Genomic DNA, 19,680 nt, shown 5'->3' with positions numbered 1-19,680 from the left:
GGTTGTGCTGGGGCTGGTTTTTCAGGGTTTATGGCAGTGCAGTGGTGTTCGGGTAGTGTAGGGGGTCGTGCTGGGGATGGTGTTTCAGGGTTTAGGGCAGTGATGTTCGGGTAGTGTAGGGGGTCGTGCTGGGGGTGATGTTTCGGGGTTTAGGGCAGTGGTGTTCAGGCAGTGTACGGGGTCTTGCTGGGGGTGGTGTTTCAGGGTTTAGGGCAGTGCAGTGGTATTCGATCAGTGTAGGGGTTCTTGCTGGGGGTGGTGTTTCAGGGTTTAGGGCAGTGCAGTGGTGTTCGGGCAGTGTACGGGGTCGTGCTGGGGTTGGTGTTTCAGGGTTTAGGGCAGTACAGTGTTGTTCGGGCAGTGTAGGGGGTCATGCTTGGGTTGGTGTTTCAGGGTTTAGGGCAGTGCAGTGCTATTCGGTCAGTGTAGGGGTTCTTGCTGGGGGTGGTGTTTCAGGGTTTAGGGCAGGGCAGTGGTGTTCGGGCACTGTAGGGGGTCTTGCTGGAGGTGGTGTTTCAGGGTTTACGGCAGTGCAGTGGTGTTCGAGCAGTGTAGGGGGTCGTGCTGGGGGTGGTGTTTTAGGGTTTAGGGCAGTGCAGTGGTGTTCGGGTAGTGTAGGGGGTCGTGCTGGGGTGGTGTTTCAGGGTTTAGGGCAGTGTAGGGGGGTCATGCTGGGGCTGGTGTTTCGGGGTTTAGGGCAGTGGTGTTCGGGCAGTGTAGGGGGTCTTGCTGGGGGTGGTGTTTCAGGGTTTAGGGCAGTGCAGTGGTGTTCGGGCAGTGTAGGGGTCGTGCTGGGGCTGGTGTTTCAGGGTTTAGGGCAGAGAAGTGGTGTTCGTCCAGTTTAGGGGGTCGTGCTGGGGCTGGTGTTTCAGGGTTTAAGACAGTGCACCGGTGTTTGGGCAGTGTAGAGGGTCGTGCTGGGGTAGTGTTTTAGGGTTTAGGGCAGTGTAGGGGGTCGTGCTGGGGTGGTTTTTCAGGGTTTAGAGCAGTGCAGTGGTGTTCGGACAGTGTAGGGGGTCGAGCTGAGGCTGGTGTTTCAGGGTTTAGGGCAGTGCAGTGGTGTTTCGGCAGTGTAGAGGGTCTTGCTGGGGGTGGTGTTTCAGGGTTTAGGACAGTGCAGTGGTATTCGGGCAGTGTAGGGGGTCGTGCTGGGGTAGTGTTTTAGGGTTTAGGACAGTGCAGTGGTGTTTGGGCAGTGTAGGGGGTCGTGCTGGGGCTGGTGTTTCAGGGTTTAGGGCAGTGCAGTGGTGTTCAGGCAGTGTAGGGGTCGTGCTGGGGCTGGTGTTTCAGGGTTTAGGGCAGTGCAGTGGTGTTTGGGCAGTGTAGGGGGTTGTGCTGGGGCTGGTGTTTCAGGGTTTAGGGCAGTGGTGTTCGGGCAGTGTAGGGGGGTCTTGCTGGGGGTGATGTTTCAGGTTTTAGGGCAGTGGTGTTCGAGCAGTGTAGGGGGTCTTGCTGGGGGTAGTGTTTCAGGGTTTAGGGCAGTGCAGTGGTGTTTGGGCAGTGTAGGGGGTCATGGTGGGGGTGGTGTTTCAGGCTTTAGGGCAGTGGTGTTTGGGCAGGGTAGGGAGTTGTGCTGGGGCTGGTGTTTCAGGGTTTAGGGCAGTGCAGTGGTGCTCGGGCAGTGTAGGGGGTCGTGCTGGGGCTAGTGTTTGAGGGTTTAGGGCAGTGAAGTGTTTTTCGGGCAGTGTAGGGGTCGTGCTGGGGCTGGTGATTCATGGTTTAGGGCAGAGCAGTTGTGTTCGGGCAGTGTAAGGGGTAGTGCTGGGGCTGGTGTTTCAGGGTTTAGGGCAGAGCAGTAGTGTGTGGGCAGAGTAGGGGTCATGCTGGGGGTGGTGTTTCAGGGTTTAGGGCAGAGCAGTAGTGTGTGGGCAGAGTAGGGGTCATGCTGGGGGTGGTGTTAAAGGGTTTAGGGCAAACCAGTGGTGTTCCCACAATCTAGAGGGTCATGCTGGGGGTGGTGTTTCAGGGTATAGGGCAGCGCAGTGGTGTACGGGCAGTGTAGGGAGTCGTGCAGAGGGTGGTGTTTCGGGGTTTAGGGCAGTGTAGGGGGTCATGCAGGGGGTGGCGTTTCAGGGTTTGGGGCAGTGCAGTGGTGTTCGAGTAGTGTAGGGGGTCGTTTTGGGGGTGGTTTAGGGTTTAGGGCAGTGCAGTGGTGTTCGGGCAGTGTAGGGGGTCGTGCTGTGGGTGGTGTTTCAGGGTTTAGGGCAGTGCAGGGGTGTTCAGACAGTGTAGGGGGTCTTGCTGGGGGTGGTGTTTCAGGGTTTAGGGTAGTGCAGTGGTGTTCGGACAGTGTACGGGGTCGTGCTGGGGGTGGTGTTTCAGGGTTTAGGGCAGGGCAGTGGTGTTCGGGCAGTGTAGGAGGTCGTGCTGGGGGTGGTGATTCAGGGTTTAGGGCAGTGCAGTGTTGTTCGGGCAGTGTAGGAGGTCTTGCTTGGGGTGGTGTTTAAGGGTTTAGGGCAGTGTAGGGGGTGTTGCTGGGGGTGGTGTTTCAGGGTTTAGGGTAGTGCAGTGGTGTTCGGGCAGTGGAGGGGTCTTGCTGGGGGTGGTGTTTCAGGGGTTACGGCAGTGCAGTGGTGTTCGGGCAGTGTAGGGGGTCGTGCTGGGGCTGGTGTTTCGGGCAGTGGTGTTCGGGCAGTGTAGGGGGTCGTGCTGGGGTGGTGTTTCGGGGTTTAGGGCAGTGGTTTTCGAGCAGTGTAGGGGGTCGTGCTTGGGATGGTCTTTCAGGGTTTAAGGCAGTGCAGTGGTTTTCGGGCAGTGTAGGGGGTCGTACTGGGGGTGGTGTTTCAGGGTTTAGGGCAGTGCAGTGGTGTTCGGGCAGTGTACGGCGTCGTGCTGGGGGTGGTGTTTCAGGGTTTAGGGCAGTGCAGTGGTGTTCGGGCAGTGTAGGGGTCGTGCTGGGGGTGGTGTTTCAGGGTATAGGGCAGTGCAGTGGTGTTCAGGCAGTGTAGGGTCGTGCAGGGGTGGTGTTTCAGGGGTTAGGGCAGTGGTATTCGGGCAGTGTAGGGGGTCGTGCAGGGGGTGGTGTTTCAGGGTTTAGGGCAGTGGTGTTCGGGCAGTGTATGGGGTCTTGCAGGGGGTGGTGTTTCAGGGTTTAGGGCAGTGCATTGGTGTTCGGGCAGTGTAGGGGGTTATGCTTGGGTTGGTGTTTCAGGCTTTAGTGCAGTGGTATTCGGGAAGTGTAGCGGGTCGTGCTGGGGCTGGTGTTTCAGGGTTTAGGGCAGTGCAGTGGTGTTCGGGCAGTGTAGGGGGTCTTGTTGGAGTGTGGTGTTTCAGGGTTTAGTGCAGTGTTGTTTGGGCAACGTAGGGGGTCGTGCTGGGACTGGTGTTTCAGGATTTAGGGCAAAGCAGTGGAGTTCGTGAAGTGTAGGGGGTCGTGCTGGGGGTGGTCTTTCAGGGTATAGGGCAGTGCAGTGGTGTTCGGGCAGTGTAGGGGGTCGTGCAGGGGGTGGTGTTTCAGGGTATAGGGCAGTGCAGTGGTGTTCGGGCAGTGTAGGGGGTCGTGCAGGGGGTGGTGTTTCAGGGTTTAGGGCAGTGCAGTGGTGTTCGGGCAGTGTAGGGGGTCATGCTGGGGGTGGTTTTTCAGGATTTAGGGCAGTGGTGTTCGGGCCGTGTAGGGGATCGTTCTGGGGCTGGTGTTTCAGGATTTAGGTTAGTGCCATGGTGTTCGGGCAGTGTAGGGGGTTGTGCTGGGGCTGGTTTTTCAAGGTTTACGGCAGTGCAGTGGTGTTCGGGTAGTGTAGGGGGTCGTGCTGGGGATGGTGTTTCAGGGTTTAGGGCAGTGATGTTCGGGTAGTGTAGGGGGTCGTGCTGGGGGTGATGTTTCGGGGTTTAGGGCAGTGGTGTTCAGGCAGTGTACGGGGTCTTGCTGGGGGTGGTGTTTCAGGGTTTAGGGCAGTGCAGTGGTGTTCAGGCAGTGTAGCGGGTCTTGCTGGGGGTGTTGATTCAGGGTTTAGGGCAGTGCAGTGTTGTTCGGGCAGTGTAGGGGGTCATGCTTGGGTTGGTGTTTCAGGGTTTAGGGCAGTGTAGGGGGACTTGCTAGGGGTGGTGTTTCAGGGTTTAGGGCAGTGCAGTGGTGTTCGGGCACTGTAGGGGGTCTTGCTGGGGGTGGTGTTTCAGGGTTTACGGCAGTGCAGTGGTGTTCGAGCAGTGTAGGGGTCGTGCTGGGGGTGGTGTTTTATGGTTTAGGGCAGTGCAGTGGTGTTCGGGTAGTGTAGGGGGGTCGTGCTGGGGCTGGTGTTTCGGGGTTTAGGGCAGTGGTGTTTGGGCAGTGTAGGGGGTCATGCTGGGTTGGTGTTTCGGGGTTTAGGGCAGTGGTGTTCAGGCAGTGTAGGGGGTCTTGCTGGGGGTGGTGTTTCAGGGTTTAGGGCAGTGCAGTGGTGTTCGGGCAGTGTAGGGGTCGTGCTGGGGCTGGTGTTTCAGGGTTTAGGGCAGAGAAGTGGTGTTCGTCCAGTTTAGGGGGTCGTGCTGAGGGTGGTGTTTCAGGGCTTAAGACAGTGCACCGGTGTTTGGGCAGTGTAGAGGGTCGTGCTGGGGTAGTGTTTTAGGGTTTAGGGCAGTGTAGGGGGTCATGCTGGGGTGGTGTTTCAGGGTTTAGAGCAGTGCAGTGGTGTTCGGACAGTGTAGGGGGTCAAGCTGAGGCTGGTGTTTCAGGGTTTAGGGCAGTGCAGTGGTGTTTCGGCAGTGTAGAGGGTCTTGCTGGGGGTGGTGTTTCAGGGTTTAGGACAGTGTAGTGGTATTCGGGCAGTGTAGGGGGTCGTGCTGGGGTAGTGTTTTAGGGCTTAGGACAGTGCAGTGGTGTTTGGGCAGTGTAGGGGGTCGTGCTGGGGCTGGTGTTTCAGGGTTTGGGGCAGTGCAGTGGTGTTCAGCCAGTGTAGGGGTCGTGCTGGGGCTGGTATTTCAGGGTTTAGGGCAGTGGTGTTCGGGCCGTGTAGGGGGGTCTTGCTGGGGGTGATGTTTCAGGTTTTAGGGCAGTGGTGTTCGAGCAGTGTAGGGGGTCTTGCTGGGGGTAGTGTTTCAGGGTTTAGGGCAGTGGAGTGATGTTTGGGCAGTGTAGGGGGTCATGCTGGGGTGGTGTTTCGGGGTTTAGGGCAGTGGTGTTCGGGCAGTGTAGGGGGTCTTGCTGGGGGTCGTGTTTCAGGGTTTAGGGCAGTGCAGTGGTGTTCGGGCAGTGTAGGGGTCATGCTGGGGCTGGTGTTTCAGGGTTTAGGGCAGAGAAGTGGTGTTCGTCCAGTTTAGGGGGTCATGCTGGGGGTGGTGTTTCAGGGTTTAAGACAGTGCACCGGTGTTTGGGCAGTGTAGAGGGTCGTGCTGGGGTAGTGTTTTAGGGTTTAGGGCAGTGTAGGGGGTCGTGCTGGGGTAGTGTTTCAGGGTTTAGAGCAGTGCAGTGGTGTTCGGACAGTGTAGGGGGTCGAGCTGAGGCTGGTGTTTCAGGGTTTAGGGCAGTGCAGTGGTGTTTCGGCAGTGTAGAGGGTCTTGCTGGGGGTGGTGTTTCAGGGTTTAGGACAGTGTAGTGGTATTCGGGCAGTGTAGGGGGTCGTGCTGGGGTAGTGTTTTAGGGCTTAGGACAGTGCAGTGGTGTTTGGGCAGTGTAGGGGGTCGTGCTGGGGCTGGTGTTTCAGGGTTTAGGGCAGTGCAGTGGTGTTCAGGCAGTGTAGGGGTCGTGCTGGGGCTGGTATTTCAGGGTTTAGGGCAGTGCAGTGGTGTTCGGGCAGTGTAGGGGGTTGTGCTGGGGCTGGTGTTTCACGGTTTAGGGCAGTGGTGTTCGGGCCATGTAGGGGGGTCTTGCTGGGGGTGATGTTTCAGGTTTTAGGGCAGTGGTGTTCGAGCAGTGTAGGGGGTCTTGCAGGGGGTGGTGTTTCAGGGTTTAGGGCAGTGGCATTCGGGCAGTGTAGGGGGTTGTGCTGGGGCTGGTGTTTCACGGTTTAGGGCAGTGGTGTTCGGGCCATGTAGGGGGGTCTTGCTGGGGGTGATGTTTCAGGGTTTAGGGCAGTGGTGTTGAGGCAGTGTAGGCGGTCGTGCTGGAGGTGGTGTTTCAAGGTTTAGGGTAGTGCAGTGGTATTCGGGAAGTGTAGCGGGTCGTGCTGGGGCTGGTGTTTCAGGGTTTAGGGCAGTGCAGTGGTGTTCAGGCAGTGTAGGGGGTCTTGTTGGAGTGTGGTGTTTCAGGGTTTAGTGCAGTGTTGTTTGGGCAACGTAGGGGGTCGTGCTGGCACTGGTGTTTCAGGGTTTAGGGCAAAGCAGTGGTGTTCGTGCAGTGTAGGGGGTCATGCTGGGGGTGGTGTTTCAGGGTTTAGGGCAGTGCAGTGGTGTTCAGGCAGTGTAGGGGTCGTGCTGGGGCTGGTATTTCAGGGTTTAGGGCAGTGCAGTGGTGTTCGGGCAGTGTAGGGGGTTGTGCTGGGGCTGGTGTTTCAGGGTTTAGGGCAGTGGTGTTCGGGCCATGTAGGGGGGTCTTGCTGGGGGTGATGTTTCAGGTTTTAGGGCAGTGGTGTTCGAGCAGTGTAGGGGGTCTTGTTGGAGTGTGGTGTTTCAGGGTTTAGTGCAGTGTTGTTTGGGCAACGTAGGGGGTCGTGCTGGCACTGGTGTTTCAGGGTTTAGGGCAAAGCAGTGGTGTTCGTGCAGTGTAGGGGGTCATGCTGGGGGTGGTGTTTCAGGGTTTAGGGCAGTGCAGTGGTGTTCAGGCAGTGTAGGGGTCGTGCTGGGGCTGGTATTTCAGGGTTTAGGGCAGTGCAGTGGTGTTCGGGCAGTGTAGGGGGTTGTGCTGGGGCTGGTGTTTCAGGGTTTAGGGCAGTGGTGTTCGGGCCATGTAGGGGGGTCTTGCTGGGGGTGATGTTTCAGGTTTTAGGGCAGTGGTGTTCGAGCAGTGTAGGGGGTCTTGCAGGGGGTGGTGTTTCAGGGTTTAGGGCAGTGGTGTTCGGGCAGTGTAGGGGGTCTTGCAGGGGGTGGTGTTTCAGGGTTTAGGGCAGTGCGTTGGTGTTCGGGCAGTGTAGGGGGTCATGCTTGGGGTGGTGTTTCAGGGTTTAGGGCAGTGCAGTGGTGTTCGGGCAGTGTAGGGGGTCTTGCAGGGGGTGGTGTTTCAGGGTTTAGGGCAGTGCGTTGGTGTTCGGGCAGTGTAGGGGGTCATGCTTGGGGTGGTGTTTCAGGGTTTAGGGTAGTGCACTGGTGTTCGGGCAGTGTATGGGGTCGTGCTGGGGGTGGTGTTTCAGGGTTTAGGGCAGTGCAGTGGTGTTCGGGCAGTGTATGGGGTCGTGCTGGGGGTGGTGTTTCAGGGTTTAGGGCAGTGCAGTGGTGTTCGGGCAGTGTAGGGGGTCGTGCTGGGGGTGGTGATTCAGGGTTTAGTCAGTGCAGTGTTGTTTGGGCAGTGTAGGGGGTCATGCTTGGGGTGGTGTTTCAGGGTTTAGGGCAGTGTAGGGGGTTGTGCTGGGGTGGTGTTTCAGGGTTTAGGGCAGTGCAGTGGTGTTCGGGCAGTGTAGGGGGTCTTGCTGGGGGTGGTGTTTCAGGGTTTAGGACAGTGCAGTGGTGTTCGGGCAGTGTAGGGGGTCTTGCTGGGGGTGGTGTATCAAGGTTTAGGACAGTGCAGTGGTGTTCGGGCAGTGTAGGGGGTAGTGCAGGGAGTGGTGTTTCAGGGTTTAGGGCAGGGCAGTGGTGTTCAGGCAGTGTAGGGGGTCTTGCAGGGGTTGATGTTTCAGGGTTTAAGGCAGTGGTGTTCGGGCAGAGTAGGGGGTCATGCTGGGGGTGGTGTTTCAAGGTTTCGGGTAGTGCAGTGGAATTCGGGAAGTGTAGGGGGCCGTGCTGGAGCTGGTGTTTCAGGGTTTAGGGCAGTGCAGTGGTGTTCGGGCAGTGTAGGGGGTCTTGTTGGGGGGTGGTGTTTTAGGGTTTAGTGCAGTGTTCAGGTAGTGTAGGTGGTCGTGCTGGGACTGGTGTTTCAGGGTTTAGGGCAGAGCAGTAGTGTGTGGGCAGAGTAGGGGGTTGTGCTGGGGGTGGTGTTAAAGGGTTTTGGGCAAAGCAGTGGTGTTTGCGCAGTGTAGGGGGTTGTGCTGGGGGTGGTGTTTCAGGGTACAGGGCAGTGCAGTGGTGTTCGGGCAGTGCAGGGGTTCGTGCAGGGGGTGGGGTTTCAGGGTTTAGGGCAGGGCAGTGGTGTTCGGGCAGTGTACAGGGTCTTGCAAGGGGTGGTGTTTCAGGGTTTAGAGCAGTGGTGTTCGGGCAGTGTAGGGTGTCGTGCTGGGGCTGGTTTTTCAGGGTTTAGGGCAGTGATTTTCGGGAAGTGTAGGGGGTCGTGCTGGGGTGATGTTTTGGGGTTAAGGGCAGTGGTGTTCAGGCAGTGTACGGGGTCTTGCTGGGGGTGGTGTTTCAGGGTTTAGGGCAGTGCAGTGGTATTCGTGCAGGGTAGGGGGTCTTGCTGGGGGTGGTGTTTCAGGGTTTAGGGCAGTGCAGTGGTGTTCAGACAGTGTACGGGGTCGTGCTGGGTGTGGTGTTTCAGGGTTTAGGGCAGGGCAGTGGTGTTCGGGCAGTGTAGGGGGTCGTGCTGGGGGTGTTGATTCAGGGTTTAAGGCAGTGCAGTGGTGTTCGGACAGTGTACGGGGTCGTGCTGTGGGTGGTGTTTCAGGGTTTAGGGCAGGGCAGTGGTGTTCGGGCAGTGTAGGGGGTCATGCTGGGGGTGGTGATTCAGGGTTTAGGGCAGTGCAGTGTTGTTTGGGCAGTGTAGGGTGTCATGCTTGGGGTGGTGTTTCAGGGTTTAGGGCAGTGTAGGGGGTCTTGCTGGGGGTGGTGTTTCAGGGTTTTGGGCAGTGCAGTGGTGTTCGGGCAGTGTAGGGGGTCTTGCTGGGGGTGGTGTTTCAGGGTTTACGGCAGTGCTGTGGTGTTCGGGCAGTGTACGGCATCGTGCTAGGGGTGGTGTTTCAGGGTTTAGGGCAGTGCAGTGATGTTCGGGCAGTGTAGAGGGTCGTGCTAGGGGTGGTGTTTCAGGGTATAGGGCAGTGCAGTGGTGTTCAGGCAGTGTAGGGGTCGTGCTGGGGGTGGTGTTTCAGGGTTTAGGGCAGTGCAGTGGTGTTCGGGCAGTGTAGGGGGTCGTGCTGGGGTTGGTGATTCAGGGTTTAGGGCAATGCAGTGTTGTTCGGGCAGTGTAGCGGGTCATACTTGGGGTGGTGTTTCAGGGTTTAGCGCAGTGTAGGGGGTTTTGCTGGGGGTGGTGTTTCAGGGTTTAGGGCAGTGCAGTGGTGTTCGGGCAGTGTAGGGGGTCTTGCTGGGGGTGGTGTTTCAGGGTTTACGGCAGTGCAGTGGTGTTCTAGCAGTGTAGGGGGTCGTTTTAGGGCTGGTTTAGGGTTTAGGGCAGTGCAGTGGTGTTCGGGCAGTGTAGGGGGTCGTGCTGGGGGTGGTGTTTCAGGGTTTAGGGCAGGGCAGTGGTGTTCGGGCAGTGTAGAGGGTCTTGCAGGGGGTGGTGTTTCAGGGTTTAGTGAAGTGTTGTTCGGGCAGTGTAGGGGGTCGTGCTGGGACTGGTGTTTCAGGGTTTAGGGCAGAGCAGTAGTGTGTGGGCAGAGTAGGGGGTCGTGCTGGGGGTGGTGTTATAGGGTATAGGGCAAAGCAGTGGTGCTCGCGCAGTGTAGGGGGTCGTGCTGGGGGTGGTGTTTCAGGGTATAGGGCAGTGCAGTGGTGTTCGGGCAGTGTAGGAGGTTGTGCAGGGGGTGGTGTTTCAGGGTTTAGGGCAGGGCAGTGGTGTTCGGGCAGTGTAGGAGGTCGTGCAGGGGGTGGTGTTTCAGGGTTTAGGGCAGGGCAGTGGTGTTCGGGCAGTGTAGGGGGACTAGCAGGGGGTGGTGTTTCAGGGTTTAGGGCAGTGGTGTTTGGGCAGTGTAGGGGGTCTCGCTAGGGGTGGTGTTTCAGGGTTTAGGGTAGTGCAGTGGTGTTCGGGCAGTGTACGGGGTCTCGCTGGGGGTGGTGTTTCAGGGTTTAGGGCAGTGCAGTGGTGTTTGGGCAGTGTTGGGGGTCTTGCTGGGGGTGGTGTTTCAGGGTTTAGGGTAGTGCAGTGGTGTTCGGGCAGTGTATGGGGTTGTGCTGGGGGTGGTGTTTCAGGGTTTAGGGCAGTGCAGTGGTGTTCGGGCAGTGTGGGGGGTCGTGCTGGGGGTGGTGATTCAGGGTTTAGGGCAGTGCAGTGTGATTCGGGCAGTGTAGGGGGTCATGCTTGGGGTGGTGTTTCAGGGTTTAGGGCAGTGTAGGAGGTTTTCCTGGGGATGGTGTTTCCTGGTTTAGGGCAGTTCAGTGGTGTTCGGGCAGTGTAGGGGGTCTTGCTGGGGGTGGTGTTTCAGGGTTTACGGCAGAGCAGTGGTGTTCGAGCAGTGTAGGGGGTCGTTTTGGGGGTGGTTTAGGGTTTAGGGCAGTGCAGTGGTGTTCGGGCAGTGAATGGGGTCATGCTGGGGGTGCTGTTTCAGGGTTTAGGACAGTGCAGTGGTGTTAGGGCAGTGTAGGGGGTCTTGCTGGGGGTGGTGTTTCAGGGGTTAGGGCAGTGGTGTTCGAGCAGTGTAGGGGGTCATGCAGGGGGTGGTGTTTCAGGGTTTAGGGCAGGGCAGTGGTGTTCGGGCAGTGTAGGGGGTCTTGCAGGGGGTGGTGTTTCTGGGTTCAGGGCAGTGGTGTTCGGGCAGAGTAGGGGGTCGTTCTGGGGCTGGTGTTTCAGGATTTAGGGCAAAGCAGTGGTGTTCGGGCAGTGTAGGGTGTCGTGCTGGGGCTGGTGTTTCAGGGTTTAGGGCAGTGCAGTGGTGTTCGGGCAGTGTAGGGGGTGGGGCTGGGGCTGGTTTTTCAGGGTTTATGGCAGTGCAGTGGTGTTCGGGCAGTGTAGGGGGTCATGCTGGGGTTGGTGTTTCAGGATTTAGGGCAGTGATGTTCGGGCGGTGTAGGGGGTCGTGCTGGGGGTGGTGTTTCAGGGTTTAGGGCAGTGCAGTGGTGTTCGGACAGTGTACGGGGTCGTGCTGGGGGTGGTGTTTCAGGGTTTAGGGCAGGGCAGTGGTGTTCGGGCAGTGTAGGAGGTCGTGCTGGGGGTGGTGATTCAGGGTTTAGGGCAGTGCAGTGTTGTTCGGGTAGTGTAGGAGGTCATGCTTGGGGTGGTGTTTCAGGGGTTACGGCAGTGCAGTGGTGTTCGGGCAGTGTAGGGGGGTCATGCTGGGGCTCTTGTTTCGGGCAGTGGTGTTCGGGCAGTGTAGGGGGTCGTGCTGGGGCTGGTGTTTGGGGTTTAGGGCAGTGGTGTTCGGGCTGTGCTGGGGGTCGTGCTTGGGATGGTCTTTCAGGGTTTAAGGCAGTGCAGTGGTGTTCGGGCAGTGTAGGGGGTCGTGCTGGGGGTCGTGTTTCAGGGTTTAGGGCAGTGCAGTGGTGTTCGGGCAGTGTACAGCGTCGTGCTGGGGGTGGTGTTTCAGGGTTTAGGGCAGTGCAGTGGTGTTCGGGCAGTGTAGGGGGTCGTGCTGGGGGAGGTGTTTCAGGATATAGGGCAGTGCAGTGGTGTTCGTGCAGTGTAGGGTCGTGTAGGGGGTGGTGTTTCAGGGGTTTAGGGCAGTGGTGTTCGGGCAGTGTAGGGGGTCGTGCAGGGGGTGGTGTTTCAGGGTTTAGGGCAGGGCAGTGGTGTTCGGGCAGTGTAGGGGGTCTTGCAGGGGGTGGTGTTTCAGGGTTTAGGGCAATGGTGTTCGGGCAGTGTAGGGGGTCTTGCAGGGGGTGGTGTTTCAGGGTTTATGGCAGTGCGTTGGTGTTCGGGCAGTGTAGGGGGTCATGCTTGGGGTGGTGTTTCAGGCTTTAGGGCAGTGGTGTTCGGGCAGTGTAGGCGGTCGTGCTGGAGGTGGTGTTTCAAGGTTTAGGGTAGTGCAGTGGTATTCGGGAAGTGTAGCGGGTCGTGCTGGGGCTGGGGTTTCAAGGTTTAGGGGAGTGCAGTGGTGTTTGGGCAGTGTAGGGGGTCTTGTTCGAGTGTGGTGTTTCAGGGTTTAGTGCAGTGTTGTTTGGGCAACGTAGGGGGTCATGCTGGGACTGGTGTTTCAGGGTTTAGGGCAAAGCAGTGGTGTTCGTGCAGTGTAGGGGGTCGTGCTGGGGGTGGTGTTTCAGGGTATAGGGCAGTGCAGTGGTGTTCGGGCAGTGTAGGGGGTCGTGCAGGGGGTGGTGATTCAGGGTATAGGGCAGTGCAGTGGTGTTCGGGCAGTGTAGGGGGTCGTGCAGGGGGTGGTGTTTCAGGGTTTAGGGCAGTGCAGTGGTGTTCGGGCAGTGTACCGGGTCATGCTGGGGGTGGTTCTTCAGGCTTTAGGGCAGTGGTGTTCGGGCCGTGTAGGGGGTCGTTCTGGGGCTGGTGTTTCAGGATTTAGGGCAGTGCCATGGTGTTCGGGCAGTGTAGGGGGTTGTGCTGGGGCTGGTTTTTCAGGGTTTATGGCAGTGCAGTGGTGTTCGGGTAGTGTAGGGGGTCGTGCTGGGGATGGTGTTTCAGGGTTTAGGGCAGTGATGTTCGGGTAGTGTAGGGGGTCGTGCTGGGGGTGATGTTTCGGGGTTTAGGGCAGTGGTGTTCAGGCAGTGTACGGGGTCTTGCTGGGGGTGGTGTTTCAGGGTTTAGGGCAGTGCAGTGGTATTCGATCAGTGTAGGGGTTCTTGCTGGGGGTGGTGTTTCAGGGTTTAGGGCAGTGCAGTGGTGTTCGGGCAGTGTACGGGGTCGTGCTGGGGTTGGTGTTTCAGGGTTTAGGGCAGTACAGTGTTGTTCGGGCAGTGTAGGGGGTCATGCTTGGGTTGGTGTTTCAGGGTTTAGGGCAGTGCAGTGCTATTCGGTCAGTGTAGGGGTTCTTGCTGGGGGTGGTGTTTCAGGGTTTAGGGCAGGGCAGTGGTGTTCGGGCACTGTAGGGGGTCTTGCTGGAGGTGGTGTTTCAGGGTTTACGGCAGTGCAGTGGTGTTCGAGCAGTGTAGGGGGTCGTGCTGGGGGTGGTGTTTTAGGGTTTAGGGCAGTGCAGTGGTGTTCGGGTAGTGTAGGGGGTCGTGCTGGGGTGGTGTTTCAGGGTTTAGGGCAGTGTAGGGGGGTCATGCTGGGGCTGGTGTTTCGGGGTTTAGGGCAGTGGTGTTCGGGCAGTGTAGGGGGTCTTGCTGGGGGTGGTGTTTCAGGGTTTAGGGCAGTGCAGTGGTGTTCGGGCAGTGTAGGGGTCGTGCTGGGGCTGGTGTTTCAGGGTTTAGGGCAGAGAAGTGGTGTTCGTCCAGTTTAGGGGGTCGTGCTGGGGCTGGTGTTTCAGGGTTTAAGACAGTGCACCGGTGTTTGGGCAGTGTAGAGGGTCGTGCTGGGGTAGTGTTTTAGGGTTTAGGGCAGTGTAGGGGGTCGTGCTGGGGTGGTTTTTCAGGGTTTAGAGCAGTGCAGTGGTGTTCGGACAGTGTAGGGGGTCGAGCTGAGGCTGGTGTTTCAGGGTTTAGGGCAGTGCAGTGGTGTTTCGGCAGTGTAGAGGGTCTTGCTGGGGGTGGTGTTTCAGGGTTTAGGACAGTGCAGTGGTATTCGGGCAGTGTAGGGGGTCGTGCTGGGGTAGTGTTTTAGGGTTTAGGACAGTGCAGTGGTGTTTGGGCAGTGTAGGGGGTCGTGCTGGGGCTGGTGTTTCAGGGTTTAGGGCAGTGCAGTGGTGTTCAGGCAGTGTAGGGGTCGTGCTGGGGCTGGTGTTTCAGGGTTTAGGGCAGTGCAGTGGTGTTTGGGCAGTGTAGGGGGTTGTGCTGGGGCTGGTGTTTCAGGGTTTAGGGCAGTGGTGTTCGGGCAGTGTAGGGGGGTCTTGCTGGGGGTGATGTTTCAGGTTTTAGGGCAGTGGTGTTCGAGCAGTGTAGGGGGTCTTGCTGGGGGTAGTGTTTCAGGGTTTAGGGCAGTGCAGTGGTGTTTGGGCAGTGTAGGGGGTCATGGTGGGGGTGGTGTTTCAGGCTTTAGGGCAGTGGTGTTTGGGCAGGGTAGGGAGTTGTGCTGGGGCTGGTGTTTCAGGGTTTAGGGCAGTGCAGTGGTGCTCGGGCAGTGTAGGGGGTCGTGCTGGGGCTAGTGTTTGAGGGTTTAGGGCAGTGAAGTGTTTTTCGGGCAGTGTAGGGGTCGTGCTGGGGCTGGTGATTCATGGTTTAGGGCAGAGCAGTTGTGTTCGGGCAGTGTAAGGGGTAGTGCTGGGGCTGGTGTTTCAGGGTTTAGGGCAGAGCAGTAGTGTGTGGGCAGAGTAGGGGTCATGCTGGGGGTGGTGTTTCAGGGTTTAGGGCAGAGCAGTAGTGTGTGGGCAGAGTAGGGGTCATGCTGGGGGTGGTGTTAAAGGGTTTAGGGCAAACCAGTGGTGTTCCCACAATCTAGAGGGTCATGCTGGGGGTGGTGTTTCAGGGTATAGGGCAGCGCAGTGGTGTACGGGCAGTGTAGGGAGTCGTGCAGAGGGTGGTGTTTCGGGGTTTAGGGCAGTGTAGGGGGTCATGCAGGGGGTGGCGTTTCAGGGTTTGGGGCAGTGCAGTGGTGTTCGAGTAGTGTAGGGGGTCGTTTTGGGGGTGGTTTAGGGTTTAGGGCAGTGCAGTGGTGTTCGGGCAGTGTAGGGGGTCGTGCTGCGGGTGGTGTTTCAGGGTTTAGGGCAGTGCAGGGGTGTTCAGACAGTGTAGGGGGTCTTGCTGGGGGTGGTGTTTCAGGGTTTAGGGTAGTGCAGTGGTGTTCGGACAGTGTACGGGGTCGTGCTGGGGGTGGTGTTTCAGGGTTTAGGGCAGGGCAGTGGTGTTCGGGCAGTGTAGGAGGTCGTGCTGGGGGTGGTGATTCAGGGTTTAGGGCAGTGCAGTGTTGTTCGGGCAGTGTAGGAGGTCTTGCTTGGGGTGGTGTTTAAGGGTTTAGGGCAGTGTAGGGGGTGTTGCTGGGGGTGGTGTTTCAGGGTTTAGGGTAGTGCAGTGGTGTTCGGGCAGTGGAGGGGTCTTGCTGGGGGTGGTGTTTCAGGGGTTACGGCAGTGCAGTGGTGTTCGGGCAGTGTAGGGGGTCGTGCTGGGGCTGGTGTTTCGGGCAGTGGTGTTCGGGCAGTGTAGGGGGTCGTGCTGGGGTGGTGTTTCGGGGTTTAGGGCAGTGGTTTTCGAGCAGTGTAGGGGGTCGTGCTTGGGATGGTCTTTCAGGGTTTAAGGCAGTGCAGTGGTTTTCGGGCAGTGTAGGGGGTCGTACTGGGGGTGGTGTTTCAGGGTTTAGGGCAGTGCAGTGGTGTTCGGGCAGTGTACGGCGTCGTGCTGGGGGTGGTGTTTCAGGGTTTAGGGCAGTGCAGTGGTGTTCGGGCAGTGTAGGGGTCGTGCTGGGGGTGGTGTTTCAGGGTATAGGGCAGTGCAGTGGTGTTCAGGCAGTGTAGGGTCATGCAGGGGTGGTGTTTCAGGGGTTAGGGCAGTGGTATTCGGGCAGTGTAGGGGGTCGTGCAGGGGGTGGTGTTTCAGGGTTTAGGGCAGTGGTGTTCGGGCAGTGTATGGGGTCTTGCAGGGGGTGGTGTTTCAGGGTTTAGGGCAGTGCATTGGTGTTCGGGCAGTGTAGGGGGTTATGCTTGGGTTGGTGTTTCAGGCTTTAGTGCAGTGGTATTCGGGAAGTGTAGCGGGTCGTGCTGGGGCTGGTGTTTCAGGGTTTAGGGCAGTGCAGTGGTGTTCGGGCAGTGTAGGGGGTCTTGTTGGAGTGTGGTGTTTCAGGGTTTAGTGCAGTGTTGTTTGGGCAACGTAGGGGGTCGTGCTGGGACTGGTGTTTCAGGATTTAGGGCAAAGCAGTGGAGTTCGTGAAGTGTAGGGGGTCGTGCTGGGGGTGGTCTTTCAGGGTATAGGGCAGTGCAGTGGTGTTCGGGCAGTGTAGGGGGTCGTGCAGGGGGTGGTGTTTCAGGGTATAGGGCAGTGCAGTGGTGTTCGGGCAGTGTAGGGGGTCGTGCAGGGGGTGGTGTTTCAGGGTTTAGGGCAGTGCAGTGGTGTTCGGGCAGTGTAGGGGGTCATGCTGGGGGTGGTTTTTCAGGATTTAGGGCAGTGGTGTTCGGGCCGTGTAGGGGATCGTTCTGGGGCTGGTGTTTCAGGATTTAGGTTAGTGCCATGGTGTTCGGGCAGTGTAGGGGGTTGTGCTGGGGCTGGTTTTTCAAGGTTTACGGCAGTGCAGTGGTGTTCGGGTAGTGTAGGGGGTCGTGCTGGGGATGGTGTTTCAGGGTTTAGGGCAGTGATGTTCGGGTAGTGTAGGGGGTCGTGCTGGGGGTGATGTTTCGGGGTTTAGGGCAGTGGTGTTCAGGCAGTGTACGGGGTCTTGCTGGGGGTGGTGTTTCAGGGTTTAGGGCAGTGCAGTGGTGTTCAGGCAGTGTAGCGGGTCTTGCTGGGGGTGTTGATTCAGGGTTTAGGGCAGTGCAGTGTTGTTCGGGCAGTGTAGGGGGTCATGCTTGGGTTGGTGTTTCAGGGTTTAGGGCAGTGTAGGGGGACTTGCTAGGGGTGGTGTTTCAGGGTTTAGGGCAGTGCAGTGGTGTTCGGGCACTGTAGGGGGTCTTGCTGGGGGTGGTGTTTCAGGGTTTACGGCAGTGCAGTGGTGTTCGAGCAGTGTAGGGGTCGTGCTGGGGGTGGTGTTTTATGGTTTAGGGCAGTGCAGTGGTGTTCGGGTAGTGTAGGGGGGTCGTGCTGGGGCTGGTGTTTCGGGGTTTAGGGCAGTGGTGTTTGGGCAGTGTAGGGGGTCATGCTGGGTTGGTGTTTCGGGGTTTAGGGCAGTGGTGTTCAGGCAGTGTAGGGGGTCTTGCTGGGGGTGGTGTTTCAGGGTTTAGGGCAGTGCAGTGGTGTTCGGGCAGTGTAGGGGTCGTGCTGGGGCTGGTGTTTCAGGGTTTAGGGCAGAGAAGTGGTGTTCGTCCAGTTTAGGGGGTCGTGCTGAGGGTGGTGTTTCAGGGCTTAAGACAGTGCACCGGTGTTTGGGCAGTGTAGAGGGTCGTGCTGGGGTAGTGTTTTAGGGTTTAGGGCAGTGTAGGGGGTCATGCTGGGGTGGTGTTTCAGGGTTTAGAGCAGTGCAGTGGTGTTCGGACAGTGTAGGGGGTCAAGCTGAGGCTGGTGTTTCAGGGTTTAGGGCAGTGCAGTGGTGTTTCGGCAGTGTAGAGGGTCTTGCTGGGGGTGGTGTTTCAGGGTTTAGGACAGTGTAGTGGTATTCGGGCAGTGTAGGGGGTCATGCTGGGGTAGTGTTTTAGGGCTTAGGACAGTGCAGTGGTGTTTGGGCAGTGTAGGGGGTCGTGCTGGGGCTGGTGTTTCAGGGTTTGGGGCAGTGCAGTGGTGTTCAGCCAGTGTAGGGGTCGTGCTGGGGCTGGTATTTCAGGGTTTAGGGCAGTGGTGTTCGGGCCGTGTAGGGGGGTCTTGCTGGGGGTGATGTTTCAGGTTTTAGGGCAGTGGTGTTCGAGCAGTGTAGGGGGTCTTGCTGGGGGTAGTGTTTCAGGGTTTAGGGCAGTGGAGTGATGTTTGGGCAGTGTAGGGGGTCATGCTGGGGTGGTGTTTCGGGGTTTAGGGCAGTGGTGTTCGGGCAGTGTAGGGGGTCTTGCTGGGGGTCGTGTTTCAGGGTTTAGGGCAGTGCAGTGGTGTTCGGGCAGTGTAGGGGTCGTGCTGGGGCTGGTGTTTCAGGGTTTAGGGCAGAGAAGTGGTGTTCGTCCAGTTTAGGGGGTCATGCTGGGGGTGGTGTTTCAGGGTTTAAGACAGTGCACCGGTGTTTGGGCAGTGTAGAGGGTCGTGCTGGGGTAGTGTTTTAGGGTTTAGGGCAGTGTAGGGGGTCGTGCTGGGGTAGTGTTTCAGGGTTTAGAGCAGTGCAGTGGTGTTCGGACAGTGTAGGGGGTCGAGCTGAGGCTGGTGTTTCAGGGTTTAGGGCAGTGCAGTGGTGTTTCGGCAGTGTAGAGGGTCTTGCTGGGGGTGGTGTTTCAGGGTTTAGGACAGTGTAGTGGTATTCGGGCAGTGTAGGGGGTCGTGCTGGGGTAGTGTTTTAGGGCTTAGGACAGTGCAGTGGTGTTTGGGCAGTGTAGGGGGTCGTGCTGGGGCTGGTGTTTCAGGGTTTAGGGCAGTGCAGTGGTGTTCAGGCAGTGTAGGGGTCGTGCTGGGGCTGGTATTTCAGGGTTTAGGGCAGTGCAGTGGTGTTCGGGCAGTGTAGGGGGTTGTGCTGGGGCTGGTGTTTCACGGTTTAGGGCAGTGGTGTTCGGGCCATGTAGGGGGGTCTTGCTGGGGGTGATGTTTCAGGTTTTAGGGCAGTGGTGTTCGAGCAGTGTAGGGGGTCTTGCAGGGGGTGGTGTTTCAGGGTTTAGGGCAGTGGCATTCGGGCAGTGTAGGGGGTTGTGCTGGGGCTGGTGTTTCACGGTTTAGGGCAGTGGTGTTCGGGCCATGTAGGGGGGTCTTGCTGGGGGTGATGTTTCAGGGTTTAGGGCAGTGGTGTTGAGGCAGTGTAGGCGGTCGTGCTGGAGGTGGTGTTTCAAGGTTTAGGGTAGTGCAGTGGTATTCGGGAAGTGTAGCGGGTCGTGCTGGGGCTGGTGTTTCAGGGTTTAGGGCAGTGCAGTGGTGTTCAGGCAGTGTAGGGGGTCTTGTTGGAGTGTGGTGTTTCAGGGTTTAGTGCAGTGTTGTTTGGGCAACGTAGGGGGTCGTGCTGGCACTGGTGTTTCAGGGTTTAGGGCAAAGCAGTGGTGTTCGTGCAGTGTAGGGGGTCATGCTGGGGGTGGTGTTTCAGGGTTTAGGGCAGTGCAGTGGTGTTCAGGCAGTGTAGGGGTCGTGCTGGGGCTGGTATTTCAGGGTTTAGGGCAGTGCAGTGGTGTTCGGGCAGTGTAGGGGGTTGTGCTGGGGCTGGTGTTTCAGGGTTTAGGGCAGTGGTGTTCGGGCCATGTAGGGGGGTCTTGCTGGGGGTGATGTTTCAGGTTTTAGGGCAGTGGTGTTCGAGCAGTGTAGGGGGTCTTGTTGGAGTGTGGTGTTTCAGGGTTTAGTGCAGTGTTGTTTGGGCAACGTAGGGGGTCGTGCTGGCACTGGTGTTTCAGGGTTTAGGGCAAAGCAGTGGTGTTCGTGCAGTGTAGGGGGTCATGCTGGGGGTGGTGTTTCAGGGTTTAGGGCAGTGCAGTGGTGTTCAGGCAGTGTAGGGGTCGTGCTGGGGCTGGTATTTCAGGGTTTAGGGCAGTGCATTGGTGTTCGGGCAGTGTAGGGGGTTGTGCTGGGGCTGGTGTTTCAGGGTTTAGGGCAGTGGTGTTCGGGCCATGTAGGGGGGTCTTGCTGGGGGTGATGTTTCAGGTTTTAGGGCAGTGGTGTTCGAGCAGTGTAGGGGGTCTTGCAGGGGGTGGTGTTTCAGGGTTTAGGGCAGTGGTGTTCGGGCAGTGTAGGGGGTCTTGCAGGGGGTGGTGTTTCAGGGTTTAGGGCAGTGCGTTGGTGTTCGGGCAGTGTAGGGGGTCATGCTTGGGGTGGTGTTTCAGGCTTTAGGGCAGTGGTGTTCGGGCAGTGTAGGCGGTCGTGCTGGAGGTGGTGTTTCAAGGTTTAGGGTAGTGCAGTGATATTCGGGAAGTGTAGCGGGTCGTGCTGGGGCTGGGGTTTCAGGGTTTAGGGCAGTGCAGTGGTGTTCGGGCAGTGTAGGGGGTCTTGTTGGAGTGTGGTGTTTCAGGGTTTAGTGCAGTGTTGTTTGGGCAACGTAGGGGGTCATGCTGGGACTGGTGTTTCAGGGTTTAGGGCAAAGCAGTGGTGTTCGTGCAGTGTAGGGGGTCGTGCTGGGGGTGGTGTTTCAGGGTATAGGGCAGTGCA

This window comes from Triturus cristatus, chromosome 1_1 (assembly GCF_964204655.1).
Source record: "Triturus cristatus chromosome 1_1, aTriCri1.1, whole genome shotgun sequence".
In the NCBI taxonomy this organism is placed as follows: domain Eukaryota; kingdom Metazoa; phylum Chordata; class Amphibia; order Caudata; family Salamandridae; genus Triturus; species Triturus cristatus.
Note: the sequence above shows the minus strand (reverse complement) of the source record.